The sequence below is a fragment of the Octopus bimaculoides genome, chromosome 15 (assembly GCF_001194135.2).
Source record: "Octopus bimaculoides isolate UCB-OBI-ISO-001 chromosome 15, ASM119413v2, whole genome shotgun sequence".
NCBI lineage: Eukaryota > Metazoa > Mollusca > Cephalopoda > Octopoda > Octopodidae > Octopus > Octopus bimaculoides.
Genome location: NC_068995.1, coordinates 33745051 through 33760497, shown reverse-complemented (window position 1 = coordinate 33760497; position 15447 = coordinate 33745051). Strand labels below are relative to the sequence as shown.

Below are 15447 nucleotides of genomic sequence, written 5' to 3'. Positions count from 1 at the left end.
AAACAGTTTGTTTGTAATAGACGATATCTCCTATGCAATTAAGAATAATTTGGGATCTTGTTAAATTTTTTCCAACTACTTGAAGCATTTCAATTTTTCACTAGATTATTTACAAAATATGTTGTTTTGATGTAGTTTTGCTTTGCATGGTGATACAGAAAATTGCCTTCATTTTTTTCTCTCTCTCTCTCTCTCTCTCTAAAACTTAATAATAAAGAATTTAAAGTTATGTAGTTTTTAGCCAGTCAAAAACCTCCATTGCCAACATATCAGAAGTCACAGCTGTTTGTTGTCATGGAGATCAGCATACACAACAAAGATGAGGCCTCTGTGGTCTCTTGACCAGCTGGAAATAACTGTCAAATCTTTCTTAATCTACATCATTATGATTAAAATACAAACAGGATGACACAATGTATAATATAGTTGGAGATATACTGTTTCTGTTAAATTTTCATTCATAATTAGAGCACCAATGAATCAAGATATTATTTTTAATTCACAGCGACACTAAGTATATTATTACTCATAATCATAAACACATTATATGTATTAATGACAAACATATACTTAGCATGCGTGAAAGCAAACTTTGCAATATTGAATATTATAAATGTGTGTGGATGTATTAATATTTACTCCAATGTTTGTTATTTATTTCTAGACACATGATAGCAGACAGCTGCAACTTCTGATATGCCAGTAATGGAGGTCTTTGATTAGCTAAAATTACATAACTTTAAATCCTTTTAACTTCTTAAATCAATAAATTTCTTTATTAATTTCTAGAAAAAAATGAATGCAATTTTTGTCACCAGCATGCATAAACATCAAAACTTAAAAAAATAATCTGCTGAAAATTTAAAATTCGAATGGTCGGAAGAAATTTAACAAGACCCATCATTTAAAAAAAATTTTTTTTATATTGTTATGATGGAAAGGTTGGCTATGATTCCTAACAATTCAATAGAGGCTTTATTACTTAGAAATATAATTATAACTTTCTACTCCCTCTCTCTCCAGTTGTCCTCTCCCCAATATATTCATCAAAACCAATTTTTGTACTTCCTTTCTGTCTAAATTCTGTGGAAATTTTGATAGAGAGGTTTTGTTAGCTGACATCTGATACTTTCATTATGACAATTTCGTGAAAATAATAACCACTCATTCATACATCTCAGTCCTGTGTACTTTTACTATGTCTGTATTTCGTGAAAATACTAGTCACTCTTCACTTAACTGAATCTTGTGTAGAAATATATGTATGGAAAGATTTCTAATGTTGTTCATCTTCCAGCTGTTCATTGCCTTCAAGTTTTTGGTCCTCATGATGCAGAACACGATGCTTCCACTCTGGCTGAGCAAACCAGTCTCCTAGCGTCCCTTCTGGTAATCTGATACAGTTCGCTGCTACCACCACACTTCCAGCCCTTCCATGCCTGTTTTTTTCCCCACTAATGGCCCTGTCAACTACATTGTTCCACCACCACATTACCTTAGGTCGAGAGAAGACTTTGCACCATCCACAGATCTGATCAGTAGCCCTCAACAGGTTGTCCCGTAGGAACCTCTAGTTGTCCCGTAGGAACCTCCAGTTGTCCCATAGGAACCTCCAGTTGTCCCGTAGGAACCTCCAGTTGTCCCGTAGGAACCTCCAGTTGTCCTCCACATTATGGGATGCTATATCCTCCTCTTTTTCATCAAAAGCTTCAAGTAATGCGTCTCTAAATCTCTTTCCATTCACAGAATCTTTAAGCTTCCAAACCCTTCTTTTCCATGCCGGTCGTCTCCTGGGCAGCCATTTAGCCATGATCCTGAAGTCGCTAACAACTAACCTATGTTGTGGGGTGCATTCTTCACCAGGGAATGTTTTGGCATTTATAAGTAGCCATCTTTCATGTTTCTTGGTGAGAATGTAGTCAATTTGACTAGTGTGTCCACCGGACTTGTAGATGAACAGGTGACTGGCAGGTTTCCTGAAGTTAGTATTACAGACCATAAGATCATTTGCATCACAGAACTCCAGCAGCCTGGTTCCCTCCTCATTGTGGAGCCAAATCCGTAGCCACCATGTACACCATGGAAGCTTCGTGGATGTTGTCCAACATGCCCATTGAAGTCACCAGCCACAAAGAGATGGGCCCTGTCTTTTGTTGACAAGCTAGTCTGCAAGAGGGTATCATAAAAACGGTCTTTCTGTTCATCAGGTAGCCCTGACTGAGGCGCATAAGCCAAGATAATGGTTGCTAAGCCATGTTGCAACACTGTAACCCATGGTATGTGGTCAGCCAAACTGTGACAAAATTAGATAAATAAGTGAATAACAAAAGAGCGTGAAAATGGAAATGAGGAAAAATTGGATAGAAAATAGGGTTTAGGATTTCTAAAGTGTACATACGGCATGGAATAAACAAAGACTGTGTGGGTACATAGATAAATTAATGAATAATAAGTAATTAATTATAGTTTGCGCTTTACCAAATAAAGGATGTGCTAGTAATATTATTTTCATCTTTTACAGCTTCCTCAAACTTTAGTCTAGATAGGGAATCTACACGAGAATTAGTATTGACTTTTATGTATAATAACTGGCACTCTGTCGCTTACGGCAATGAGGGTTCCAGTTGATGCAATCAATGGAACAGCCTGTTTGTGAAATTAACATGCAAGTGGCTGAGCACTCTTCAGACACGTGTGCCCTTAACTTAGTTCTCATGGAGATTCAGCATGACACAGAATGTGACAAGGCTGACTCTTTGAAATACAGGTGCTACTCTTTTTTGGCGGCTGAGTGAACTGGAGCAATGTGAGATGAAGTGTTTTGCTCAAGGACTCAACACGCCATCAGGAATCAATCTCATGACCTTACAATCGTGAGCCAAATAACCTAACCACTAAGCCATATGCCTTTACAACGTATAATAGTTCCTACTTATATGCAGCTAATTGAATTACCCATCTTCATATTCTTGCTGACGTTACTTTAGGCAGATCTCATCTTGAATTATGGTTTATAGTCCATTTTTAAGAAAAAAGTTTCGACTTCATAAGAAATATTGGACTCTTTGCACCGTCCATACAATTGCCAAAGCTTCTCATTCGATATTAGAATAATTTCTTTCAGCTGTTGGATTTGCATCTCTAGTAATAACATTATAGTAACATCTTTTATGGTATCAAATATTTGTACAACAGATTGTTTTTGTCAAATCTTTGCATAATCTTTCAAACAATGTCATGTTTTGTCCTTTCTTCTTAAATTTGAAAATCCTATTAACTTCCTCAGAATAATATGGAATGAATCATCATCATCATCATCATTGGTCAATGTCTATCTTCCATGCTGGTATGGGTGGGATGGTTTGACAGGAGCCGGCCAGGCAGAAGCCTACAACAGACTTCTGTGACACTTTTGGCAGGATTTTTACAGCTGGATGCCCTTCCTAACACCAACCACTCAGTAGAGTGGACTTACTGCTTTTTACAAGGCACAAGCACAGGCAAGGTCAGTTTTGGCATGATTTTTACAGCTGGATGCCCTTCCTAACACCAACCACCCAGCAGAGTGGACTTAGTGCATTTTATGTGGCACAAACACAGGCGAGGTCAGTTTTGGTGTGGTTTTTACAGCTGGATGCCCTTCCTTCCAAATGCCAACCACTTTACAGTGTGGACTGGATGCTTTTTAAGTAGAACTTCCACTGACAGGGTCACCAAGTGACTTGCAAGACAAAAATGTTTTGAGTGGGGAGGGGGCATTGGAGGAGGTGACCTTGTGTCAGATGATGAAAGGTTATAGTGAGATAGAGACAGAAACAGATGTCTTGCTGTAAAGGAGGTACAAGGTTACCTGGAGAGAGTGAGAGAGAGAGAGAGAGAGAGAGAGAGAGAGAGAGAGAGAGAGAGAGAGAGAATGAAAACAGAAACAGGTATGCTGCTGCAAAGGAGATACATGGTTATCCAACCTGAGGGAAATGCAGGAGAAGGAGAGAGAGAGTGGGAAACAGCAGGATAGAGATGGTGGCAAAGTACTAGACATATTCACAAGAGATGGGGATCAGAACATCAATGGGATGGTTGAGTAAAGGAAGTGAGATATATAGATGGTGGCTAGTGCCAGGGCATACCCTTGAGATTCAAAGGTCATAATGTAAGTGGCAGGATACTGTAAAAGAAGCATGATTAGAGAGTGTGGAGATGGGGAATGTGAGTGGTGAAAACATGGGTATATATAGAGCGGGGTAGAGTTACTGGATAGCAATGATACAAAGAAAAAGGCCATTAGGACAGAATTGGGGAGTGAGAGGTAGGCATAGTTTATGAAGGAGGAAATGTGAAGAAGAGAAGAGATGTAGATTGATTTGTTGAGGTAGGGTGTATGAAAAGTTTTCTTGGTATGTGTGGGTGGAACACACAGGTCGTGGGGGGTTAGCAAATAGCAATGATACAATGAGACAGGGCCAAGAGGACAGGATTGGCGAGTGGTTTGTATGCGTAGTGCGACTTCAATTCTCTTATCTTCTCTTTGGAATTTTCAATTCTAAAATCTTTTTTACTAATTTATAATCCAGTTGAATACAATGTTTGGCTATTTTGTATCCTAAAAGCATAATTTCTTCTGCATGAAAACACTCTTCTTTTCAGTAATAGTCACCCCATGGAATGCAAGATTTTGTGAGATTTCTTTTTATCTTCTAAATCTTCAGGTGTCCTACCACCATTGCTTTTATCAGGGGCGGGACAGTGGAGACATGCAGGGAGGGTGAGCAGGGACAAACATGATTGGAAACACTGAAAGTAATATTTTCTTTGAAAAGAGAAAAGATAGAAGACGACCAGTCCTTAGAACGCCGTGCAGGAAAAGAAAGATGGCCACGTGAGGAAAAGAAAGATGGTTGATTGTCAGGTGTGAGCAACGGGAGAGAGAAAAAGAGAAAGAGGGGGAGAGAGAGAGGGGGAGAGAGAGAGGGGGGAGAGAGAGATAGAAAACGGTGAAGGGGAGAAAACGGGAATTAGAGAAAGATGGAGAGAAAACAATATAGAGTAGAGTCGCATCAAAAAGGTTAAGATTTCTGGTCTAATGACCCTCCATGTTTGTTTTTGTTCGCTTTCCTTGTATGTCTCTACTGTCCTGTTTTTGTCCCAACTTTGACCCTCTATAGGTCCAAGATATTGGTTTGGAATTTGTGGGAGCAGCTGTCTTCGAAGACTCATATTGTTGAATGCTCGAAATAAGTAGATGGACAGCCGACAGCTGATGGGGGTCGACTTTGTGTTGCTTGTCTTGTTTTCCATGTTTTCTCTCGTTGTTTGCATATTTGAGTCGTTGGTTTTCATGCTTCGTGTTGTTTGCACGGTTGGCGACGTCCTGTACTGATATATTCCAATATGTGACCGCGTGTGCATCGTTGGCGATTTTCTTTCTCTGTCTTCCCTACTTTGGACTTTTCCTATATTTCTGACTAAGATCTCCGATCGAAACGTTATACTCTCTCTCCTTCCTTTCCCGAGCATCCAATAACACTATCCGTATCACGTCCTCACTTTGTTGTTTTTTTGTTATTGTTTTTTGTGTTTTTTTGAAACTATATATATATATATATATATGTATATATATATATAAATGTAAGATCCAGGGATCAAGGTGTAGGAAGAAAGTTAGCTCCGAGCAGTCTGTACTAAATATAAAAAAACAACTTTCAGGAACAATAGTGGTTTATCAAGGCAGAAAGTTGCAGATGTTTTTTCTTTTATTGAAGAACGATGAGCTGAAAAAAATTCTTTTTATATTCCTCAGTAGGCAACCAGGATTGCCGAGTGTGCAAAAAAGAATATAAGAATTACAGAATAGAGTATGGGAAATCTGGGCTATATATGTTTCATAGTGAGTGAAACTTCAGAAGTGGTAAAATCCAAGTGAGGTGTATATCACTGGCTACTTTTCTCGCCAAAGATTCTTTGCATCAACATGTACCTCCTTGCAACAATGTAGCCTTTATCCTAATCAAGATATCCTTGGCCTGAAGAGTAGCCGGTGATATACACCTCACTTGGATTTTACTACTTCTGAGATTCCACTCAGTATGAAACATATGTAGCCCAGATCAAAGGGTACAGTATTATATAGCCATTACAGCCAATCTTACCAATCGCTTTTGCATTAGGGATTCAACAGAATGTTAGGTAACAGTCTGATTATGTAACTCTGTGTTCATCAGAGGTAGCTATTATATATACTCACTCTATTGACAGATAAGAGTGCATTTTTTCCTGGCTTATGGGCTCTTAGACGACTTACATATACATATATATTCATGTATTCATCTGAAGAAAATGGTTTTTTATAATGAAATAATGTACTCATTAATCAATTAAAAAATTCGTTGGAAACAGTTGTAATGAATTGACATCTATCCATCGTTTGTTTTATATATATATATATATCTGTAAATATATGTGACAATTATTCGATAGCCATGATAAAACTCGGAGTTTTATCATGGTTACCGAATAATTGTCACATTTTTACAGATAAATTCCTCTATTTACATAATATCGAGGTCTCTTTCTTTTGTTGTCCTTTCTATCAATATATATATATATATATATATATATATATATATATATATATATATATATATATATATATATATATATATATATATATATATGGAGAGACGACGAGAATCATAAGAGGTAGTAGTGTTTTCTTCGGTTTGGGAATTGTATTTTAATATGGTTTTGTATTATATATGTATATACGTGTTATATATGTACATACGTGTTATATTCCCATAAAAATGAAATGCACGTTTTACATTTAAAAAAAAAAGCGTCAAACTAATGTCTAGAAAATTTGGCACTAATAGAAAATAGGTGGCACTCTGAATAGTGATCAGATTGATCAAAAAGGGAATGTGTTTTGATTGTCTGAAACTTTCGGAGTCAATTTTCTTCGGAAGTAACAATTCGAGCCTCCACTTATAGATTACCTCCCTTATTAAACTCAATTGGCTTTAAAATTAAAAGCAATTATTTGATACCAATTTTATTGCCGAAAGGTAAGTGAAATTTGTAAGAAAATTTGTTGTGTCATAATGAATTAACACAAATAAGCTTATTGTCGAATTAATAGTGTAATCTTTGCTGGTTGGAATGACCGTTGCGGAATCCGACAATATGGTGTTTGTTTCACAACGAGTCTTGGGTAGTAACAATGTTATCTCTCGTTGCTTTTCTAAATGAAATTGAAATAAAGACCGCTCTGGATATGTGGTTGGAAATTGTGATCCAGATTAAATGCGAATGGTTTAGTGAAGAAATATTCTTAAATATTAGTTGTCATGTAGGGAAGCAATTTAGATTCGAGGAAAAAAAAGCACATTAAGGCAAAATAGTTTTTGTTTTGTTACACATGCTCTTTCTATTGTTTAATTTTCAGTTACTGGTTTATTTGTTTTGCCTTTTATTATTCTCGCGTCTTTTTTGGGTACTGACATTTATTTAATTTCCAATAGAAGCAATTTAAAAAAAAAAATCCGTGTTGACTCTCATTTCAAATATATCGTAACTGCGATTCATCACGAGATTATTAGTAAGAAAGCACGTCATTTAATAAGGCATTTTGAATTTCGTTATGTATTTAACTACCTATTTGTCGTTTATAACCTGATAGTAAACGTGTTTATATATAGTTTGTTATCAGCTGACAAGTCTCGAACGACTAATTTGCTAAAACTCACTTCTGCATACTGCTTGTAGAAGCTTACAGGAACTTACATACATACACCCACATACCAGAAGAAACACGGACTCATTCTACTCATTCTTTAAAGACATTTGGCCACTCATTTGCAATATCAATTCCTTCTGTCAGAACCATTTATTGTTATGAGCACAACAATATAGTTTTAATTCTCATTTATGATCGGAGAGAACGTCTTTGAAAGCTGCTCACTGATCACAAACATGCGAACACACACGCATTGATTGTGCCTATGTTTTGCATATAAGTAGGATTACAGAAAAACTGTTAAACATTAATTAAAGGATCACTCAATGTCGTGTATCAAATATAATTTTATAAGGAAAATGCTGACATTGAATTCGGAATGTACGATTTGATGAAATAGTTGTCAAACCTAGTAAATGTACAATGGCATGAGTACGGTCAGAGATGGGGATAAGTTGCTAATTATGTGTGTGTCTGTGTGTGTGTGTGTATAGATGTAACATGGAGATGAGGCCCTCAACTCCTGTAGGATTCCTGTGGTCGGCATTGTGACACATGTTCCACATTTTAAACCAGGCTAATTCCATTTCTTTCCAGGCTTGAACACAGTTGATGTCTTAGAGAGAGAGAGAGAGAGAGAGACGGTCGACTTCAGTACTTGATAACTACTTTATTCATCAACCTGAAAAAGATGAAAGACAAAGCTGATCTTGGCGAAATTTGAAATCAGAACACCATAAGGCGTGATATCCGACGTTCAGATGGGGTTATCAATCGACCACCTTAAATATGCCATCCTGAGTCTGAAGGAAGGGACAGTACTCATGACTCTAACAGACCTGATGAGACCAGTTAAGATTGAGGTGGTGCCCTTGAGACATACTGACCCTCAGAAACTGGCGAGGTCGATGCTGTTAAATGTTCTGTTCAAACAGTTAAAGAACTACACCTATAGGAAAAATATGAGCAGAGAGGAAATCCCAGTGGGCCAGTGTTCTGGGAAGAAATGACTAGACGTAGTGGTTATTCCTGGTCAGGAGTTGGGATGAGTGGTGGAGAGACAAGGTGGGTTGGATGCATGAGTGCTTAAGGTATGAGACCAGCATATTCTGAGGAGCAGAGGCCATTATTGTAGTGACAGAAAAGATAGAGAGAAGAGATAATATGCCTTTGGGCCAAAGGCTGGAATGTTTCTGTTTGTAATTAAATGCAGCCCTTCTCTGGTTGCAAAACAGGATGTCTGCGCATATAGCAGCAGCACTGACCCAGATGTAGGTGCAGTACTCCATTGTGGACCTCACTTGGGCCTTGGAGAGGTGTCACCAGTTGTCAGGGGCTGAAATATCTTCTGGCCATGGATTGGATTTTAGCCATGATAAGGATGTGCTTTCACCACTAGAGATCCTCAGTAGTAGTGAGGTCCAGCATTTGGAGTGACTGTGAGGTTGTACATGTGTAGAGGAGTAGAGTAAGGTGATGTTTCCTTGATATGAAAAGTTCCTTTTATTATATTCCCTGGCCAAGCAAAGACCTCTGAGTGAATTTGGTGGACAGAAACTGAAAGAATCTTTGTGTGTGTGTGTACTAGTTGGACCTATGTAAATTCCACAGAATGATATTAAGAGGACCTATTTAAGAAAGAAAGGATGATTTGCATTTTTATATCATTCATAGTTTAGCTTTAAATATTCTTGATGTTTGTCTCCATTCATTTCATCACATCTCTGTTGGTGTTGTCTTTTTCTTCTTTTTTTTATATCTTCTTGCTGTTTTTGTTTTGATGTTTAATTACTCTGTGAAAGTTTTTTTTTCCACAGTCTTTCAACTCTTATGCATGCCTCACACAATTATAACATCTACATACATATATCTACATCTCTCTCTATGTATATATATATATATATATATATATATATATATATATATATATATATATATATATATATATAATGGTGTGTGTGTGTTTAGATTTGTGGGACTTTCAAGCTCAGTCCCACTGTATGGCACCTCAAGCAAATGTCATCTATAGCCCTAGGCTGACCAAAGGCTTGTGAGTGGATTTGGTTTACAGAAACTTAAAGAAGCTCATCATGTATGTATGTGTGACTGTGTGTGTGCTCGCTTGTTGATTGCAAACAGTAAGTTTACTAACAGTTTCATTTACTTGCAGTCTGCAGTGAAAGCATGTCTAGGTTCTTAACATATTTTGATGTGTTGTGTGAAATTTTGTAAACAAGACGCTTGTTCATATGATACCATTTGTTTCCAGTTCTCCAGATAAAACATGTCCAGGCTGTTTGTTGTTCAATAGACTAGAAGATAATTAACTCACTTGGAAAACAAGTAGGAATTGGTGACAAGAAGGGCAACCAGCGAAGACCCATAACGCATACAAGCATGGAAAATTAATCTTTGATGATAATATGTATGTACGTATTCATATATATATATCTATATCTATCTATATACATCTCTCTCTCTCCTCTCTCTCTCTACATATAGAGGCACCCAGCGTTGCCCAGGAATGAAATTGTTGTTTATATATTGGAAGAAAAAAGCAAAATATGTCGTATAGAAATCTGTTATTCTAAATTCAATTTATTCTTCATTTGATATACAATTTATTCCTTAATTGGGAAATCAATTCTGAATTCATAATGCAAAATATTACTACTACCACTACTACTACATACTTATGTGTGTGTGTGTGTGTGTGTATATATATATATATATATATATATATATATATGGGTACAGGATGTCACAAAACCTAAACAACATGAAATACGAAATATGAAAACAACATGAAATAAGAAATACGAAAACAACCTGCTACCCCAACCCTTCCAGGCTTTCCAGGCCTGTTTCTTTGCTCTAATGGCTTTGTCTACCGTACTATTCCACCACCACGTAACTCTAGGTCTGGAAGGGACTTTGCACCATCCGCAGACTTGGTCTGAGGCACTCAGCAAGCTGTCCTGTAGGAATTTCCAGCTACCTTCTATGTCCGATGTCTGTAGCTCCTCCTCCTTCTCATCAAATTTCTCGATGAGGATGTCCCTAAATTTCTGACCATGTGAAAGGTTCTTTAGCTTCCAAATCCTTCTTTTTTGGATTGGTCTGCTTCTTGGTATCCTTCTGGCCTTGAGCCTAAAGTCACTAATGACTAGCCTATGCTGGGGGGTACATTCTTCACCCAGGAGGGTCTTTGTATTTAAGAGCAGCCCTGTGTCCTGCTGTCTGGTGAGGATGAAATCAATCTGGCTAGCAGAGTTACCTGATTGATAAGTTATCAGGTGGCTGTCTGGTTTCCTGAAGTTAGTGTTGCAGATTAAAAGGTTATATGCACCACAGAACTCCAGTAGCCTAGTTCCCTCATCGTTTTGGGAACCAATACCATGGCCCTCGTGTACACCAGTGAAGATACCGGATTGCCATCCAACATGCCCATTAAAAATTTCCAGCTGCAAAGATGAGGTCATTGCCACTCGTCTTTGAAGTAGCCTGTAGAAGGGTATCATAAAAATAGTCCTTCTGATCATTTGGTAGGCCCGCTTGTGGGGGCATAGGCAGAGATAATTGTAGCTGTGCTGTTCTGTAAGACTAGCCTGAGCTTAAGCACTCTGACAACCTCTATGACTTTATCTACCCATTTCTCTGCAAGGTGTATGCCTACACCCCCCACTCCATCCATGTTACCTTGCCAGAAGATTTTATACCTATGTGCCTTGCCTGTGAGGACCCTAGCTGAAGCTCCTCTCCATCTTACCTCTTGTATGCAGCATACATCAACACATCTCCTTTCAAGCATCTCTACAATCTCACTAGATCTACCTTTCAATGTGCGTACATTGACTGTGCCAACTCTGAAAACTGGGAAAGGAAAGTGGGGTGAGGTTTCGGGAGGAGAGATGTTATTCAGTGCCTGAAAAGAAGAGGAAGGTTGTCATGTTCGTTTTCTAGGCATGCTTCATCTGTTCTCACTTCCGACCTGATATCATTCAAACATTCAAGCATGTTAGGATTAAGACTGTTGCTCCTACTGGAGGTAGGATTAGGTGTTAACGGCATTGTGACTATAAGCATTATGGTCATCATAAGAGGCGGGTGTGATTTCAGACAGAGAGAGAGGAAGCAAGTTCATCCATACATACACACAAGCACAGATGCACACAGACACAGGGAAACAAGCACACACGTATAGCCCATTAGCTGTCTCCTTCACTTGATATGTGCATGGAAAAATTACTGGGTAGTTGTTGGCATATTTTTAGATGGGATGAAACGAAACGAAGAATAGTTAAGTAGATGGGCAGATGACCTAGTTGCGTTTTTCAGGGAGAGAGTGGGGGTGCAAGTAGTATAGAGAACAGCACCAGTGAGGAAGTGGGATTGAGAGAAGGGACATCTGGTAATGGTGGTGAGAGATCACTAGACAAAAAGTAACGAAAAATAGCTGGTAAGTAGATGAGCAACTGAGTTAGTTGCATATGTCCCAGGAGGGAGAGAAGAGTGCAGGTAATATTTAGAGAACAGCCCAGTGAGGAGGAGCAGTGGAGAAAAGAGACATCAGGTAATGGTAGTGGGAGGAGAGCGATATCTGGTGTAGATGATGAGAAAATAAAGATCGAGATATCCGGTATTGGGGGTTGGGACAGGGTGAACAAGCAAATTTAATGTGGGGAGATGGTATGAGGAACAAACGAAAGGAGTGTTTAGTATAGAATACATTCATAGTGTTCGTGGCAGATGAGAAATTAAACTAGAGAAACGAGGAATTAGAAATTAGATTAAACAGGCCAAGAAACGAGTAATTATCCTAATTTAATTAGCCTCCAAGAAAAAATTAGCTGTCAGTAAAAAGTACATTCAAATAGTAAACAAGAGTTAAGTAGAGTTTCTACAGCTAGTTAAGTAGAGTTTCTACAGCTGGATGTCCTTCCTAACGCCAACCACTCCGAGAGTGTAGTGGGTGCTTTTATGTGCCACCCGCATGAAGGCCAGTCAGGAGGTACTGGCAACGAACTTGCTCGAATGTCTTTTCATGTGCCACTGACACAAGTGCCAGGAAGGCGACGTTGGTAACGGTTACACTCAAGTGGTGCTATTTACATGCCACCAGCACGAAAGCCAGACAGCTGGTGCTCTATATATGGAAATGTAAATAAGAATACTTTTTCTTATATGTATATGTATATTTTTACTTTTATATACATATTTATATTTATTGCATATCTTTCACTTTTTAATATTTATATATAATTCTTATTTACATTTGCAAATCACATAACGTACTTGTCTTTTCTTTCTTTTTTCTTTTTTATTTTTATGTATGAATGAGCTACTCCGCGTTGGTCACCAGAGTGATATTTGATCACTTTATAGAGTGTCTGAGTGTCGGTTTGGTGTCTGGAATGGGATAGCTTACTCCATGGGCAGGTAGAAGCTCTTTCTTTAACCTTGGCTGGTAATCTACCTAAGAGAAGGAAATCTCCAAAATAAAACCTGAGGCCTTGGAAGTTCCTGGTTTTGTCAATTTTCATGTTACACCAGCAAAAGTCTTCTTGGGCCAATAGGTGGGGGTAGTGCAGTGCAAGCTACTCCCACCGAAAATTATTCATCTGCACAGGTACTTCCTGTATACCATATCTTAGTAAAATCATTGAATTGGTTGGTTGGCAGAAACCTAAAAATGCACTTGTAACTTATTCTAAAATGTCTCAAACAGATTCAGTAAATGGCAACAAAGGCTTGGGAAAGTCAGGAGGAACAGGTCTGGCTCGGCAGGTGTTCCAGTGTATCACAGGATGGACCCAGTTGTCGTCCTGCCACTGTGGTCAAACAATCACCAAGAAAAATAAAAAAATAAATATCCTTTGAATTTTGGCTCTTGATAATTTCAATAAGAGGCCAGAAAGGCATACTGTACTTATTGCATGTGAGCTTAAGAAATATTCCCTTGATATAGTTGCGCTCTCTGAAACCTGTCTCTCTGCTGAGGGTCAAGTAAATGAATATACTATCTTTTGGAGAGGCCTACCTAAGGGCCAGTGTAGAGAATCTGGTGTTGGGTTTGCTCTCAAGAATACATTAGTATCCTCCATTGCAGAGCTTCTAAGTGGTATATCTGAAGAGATCATGTCATGTCATATTAAACTGACAAAAGGTAGGTTTCTTACCGTTGTCAGTATTTATGTACCAAAAATGTCCCATTCTGATGAAGCAGTAGGACAGTTTTATGATGATCTCGCACAATTATTGAAGAAAGTACCAATTTCTGACAAGCTGGTCATATTGGGAGATTTCAATGCAAGAGTTGGAAAGGATTGTGTTTTATGGCCTGTTTTAGGTCGACGTGGGATTGGAAAATGTAATAAAAATGGAGTAGCTCTTTTGACATTTTATACTGAGAATAATCTGATATCTCATACATTATATTCTGATCAGAAAACGTGATATGAAAGATGTTTCTAGCATTCGGGCCATGTGAAGGGCAGAGAGCTGGACTGACCATCATCTAGTGCATGGAAAAATAGATTTTTCGGTAATGCCTAAAAATCGACAGCCTGGTCTTAAGGTACCCAAAAAGTTAAATGTTGCAAACTTTAAATTATCAAGCAACTTGCAAAGATTCCACGATGCTATAGAAAGTATCAATCTTGACCCAAACAATCTATGGGAAGATTTCAAAACAAAAGTATTTCAGGCTGCAAGTTAGTCAGTGGGATTTAATTCACGTAAGTCCAGTGACTGGTTCTCAGATAGATCAGCAGAAATTCATGATCTACTTTTAGAAAAACAAAACTTAGGCAGTACACTTTTTTCTCAGTCCTTGAACCCCAACTCAAACGAAGCTTATAGAAAGCTGAAAAGGAAAGTGCAGGCTGTTCTAAGGAAAATTAAACAGAAATGGTGGAATGATAGAGCAAAAGGGTCACAAAATGCAGCTGATAGAAATGATGCCATGGGTTTGTACTCTTATGTTAAGGAGGTATATGACCCAAAATCTTCTTCAGTAGCTCCAGTGAGAACAGCAAAGTGACATTTGCTTCTGACTGATAAGCGCTGGGTAGAATATTTTTCTGTACTTTTGAATAGACCATCAGGATGATTAAAAAAATCGAACACTTTCCAGTTATAGAAGAGATGGCATTTGAACCAACTCTAAATGACATTTATTTAACTGTGAATAAGCTGAATAACAATAAGTCTCCAGTGTCTGATGGAATCTGTACAGAAGTCTTGAAATATGGGGATGACAAAATGTTTGAACTCTTAAATATATAAATTTGTCACTGTTGGAGAATTGAGAAAGTGCCTCAAGACTGGATTGATGCCGTTTTAGTCTCCTTGTATAAATCAGGGCCAAAGGATCTGTGTGGTAATTTTCATGGGATTTCGCTTTTGTCTGTGGTTGGAAAGGTACTTGCTCGCATTTTTTTAGAACATTTAAATACTTTTGTAGTTCTAAATGTAGTGTTTGAGTCTCAGTGTGATTTTCGTTCCTCCAGGGGCACAGATGATTGTATCTTTACTGTCAGACAATTACAAGAAAAGTGCATTGAACAGAATCTTGCTCTATACCATTGCTTTGTTGATTTGAGCAAAGCATTCGATACTGTTAATCGAAATGCTCTGTGACTGATTCTAAGGAAAATAGGTTGCCCAGAAAAATAATTTGTAAACATGATCAGAGTTTTGCATCGAGATATGAA

The 15447-nt window shown here is 37.9% G+C and overlaps 1 protein-coding gene across 1 annotated transcript in view; it reads left to right on the top strand.

Moving 5' to 3' along the window:
* Positions 1-6936: 6936 nt before the first annotated feature.
* LOC106872964 (baculoviral IAP repeat-containing protein 3) overlaps positions 6937-15447 on the top strand; it is a 64902-nt gene continuing 56391 nt past the window's right edge. The window contains exon 1 of the mRNA XM_014920152.2: positions 6937-7061. The gene's annotated coding sequence lies outside the window, so the exon portion shown is untranslated. The remainder of the gene's footprint in view (positions 7062-15447) is intronic.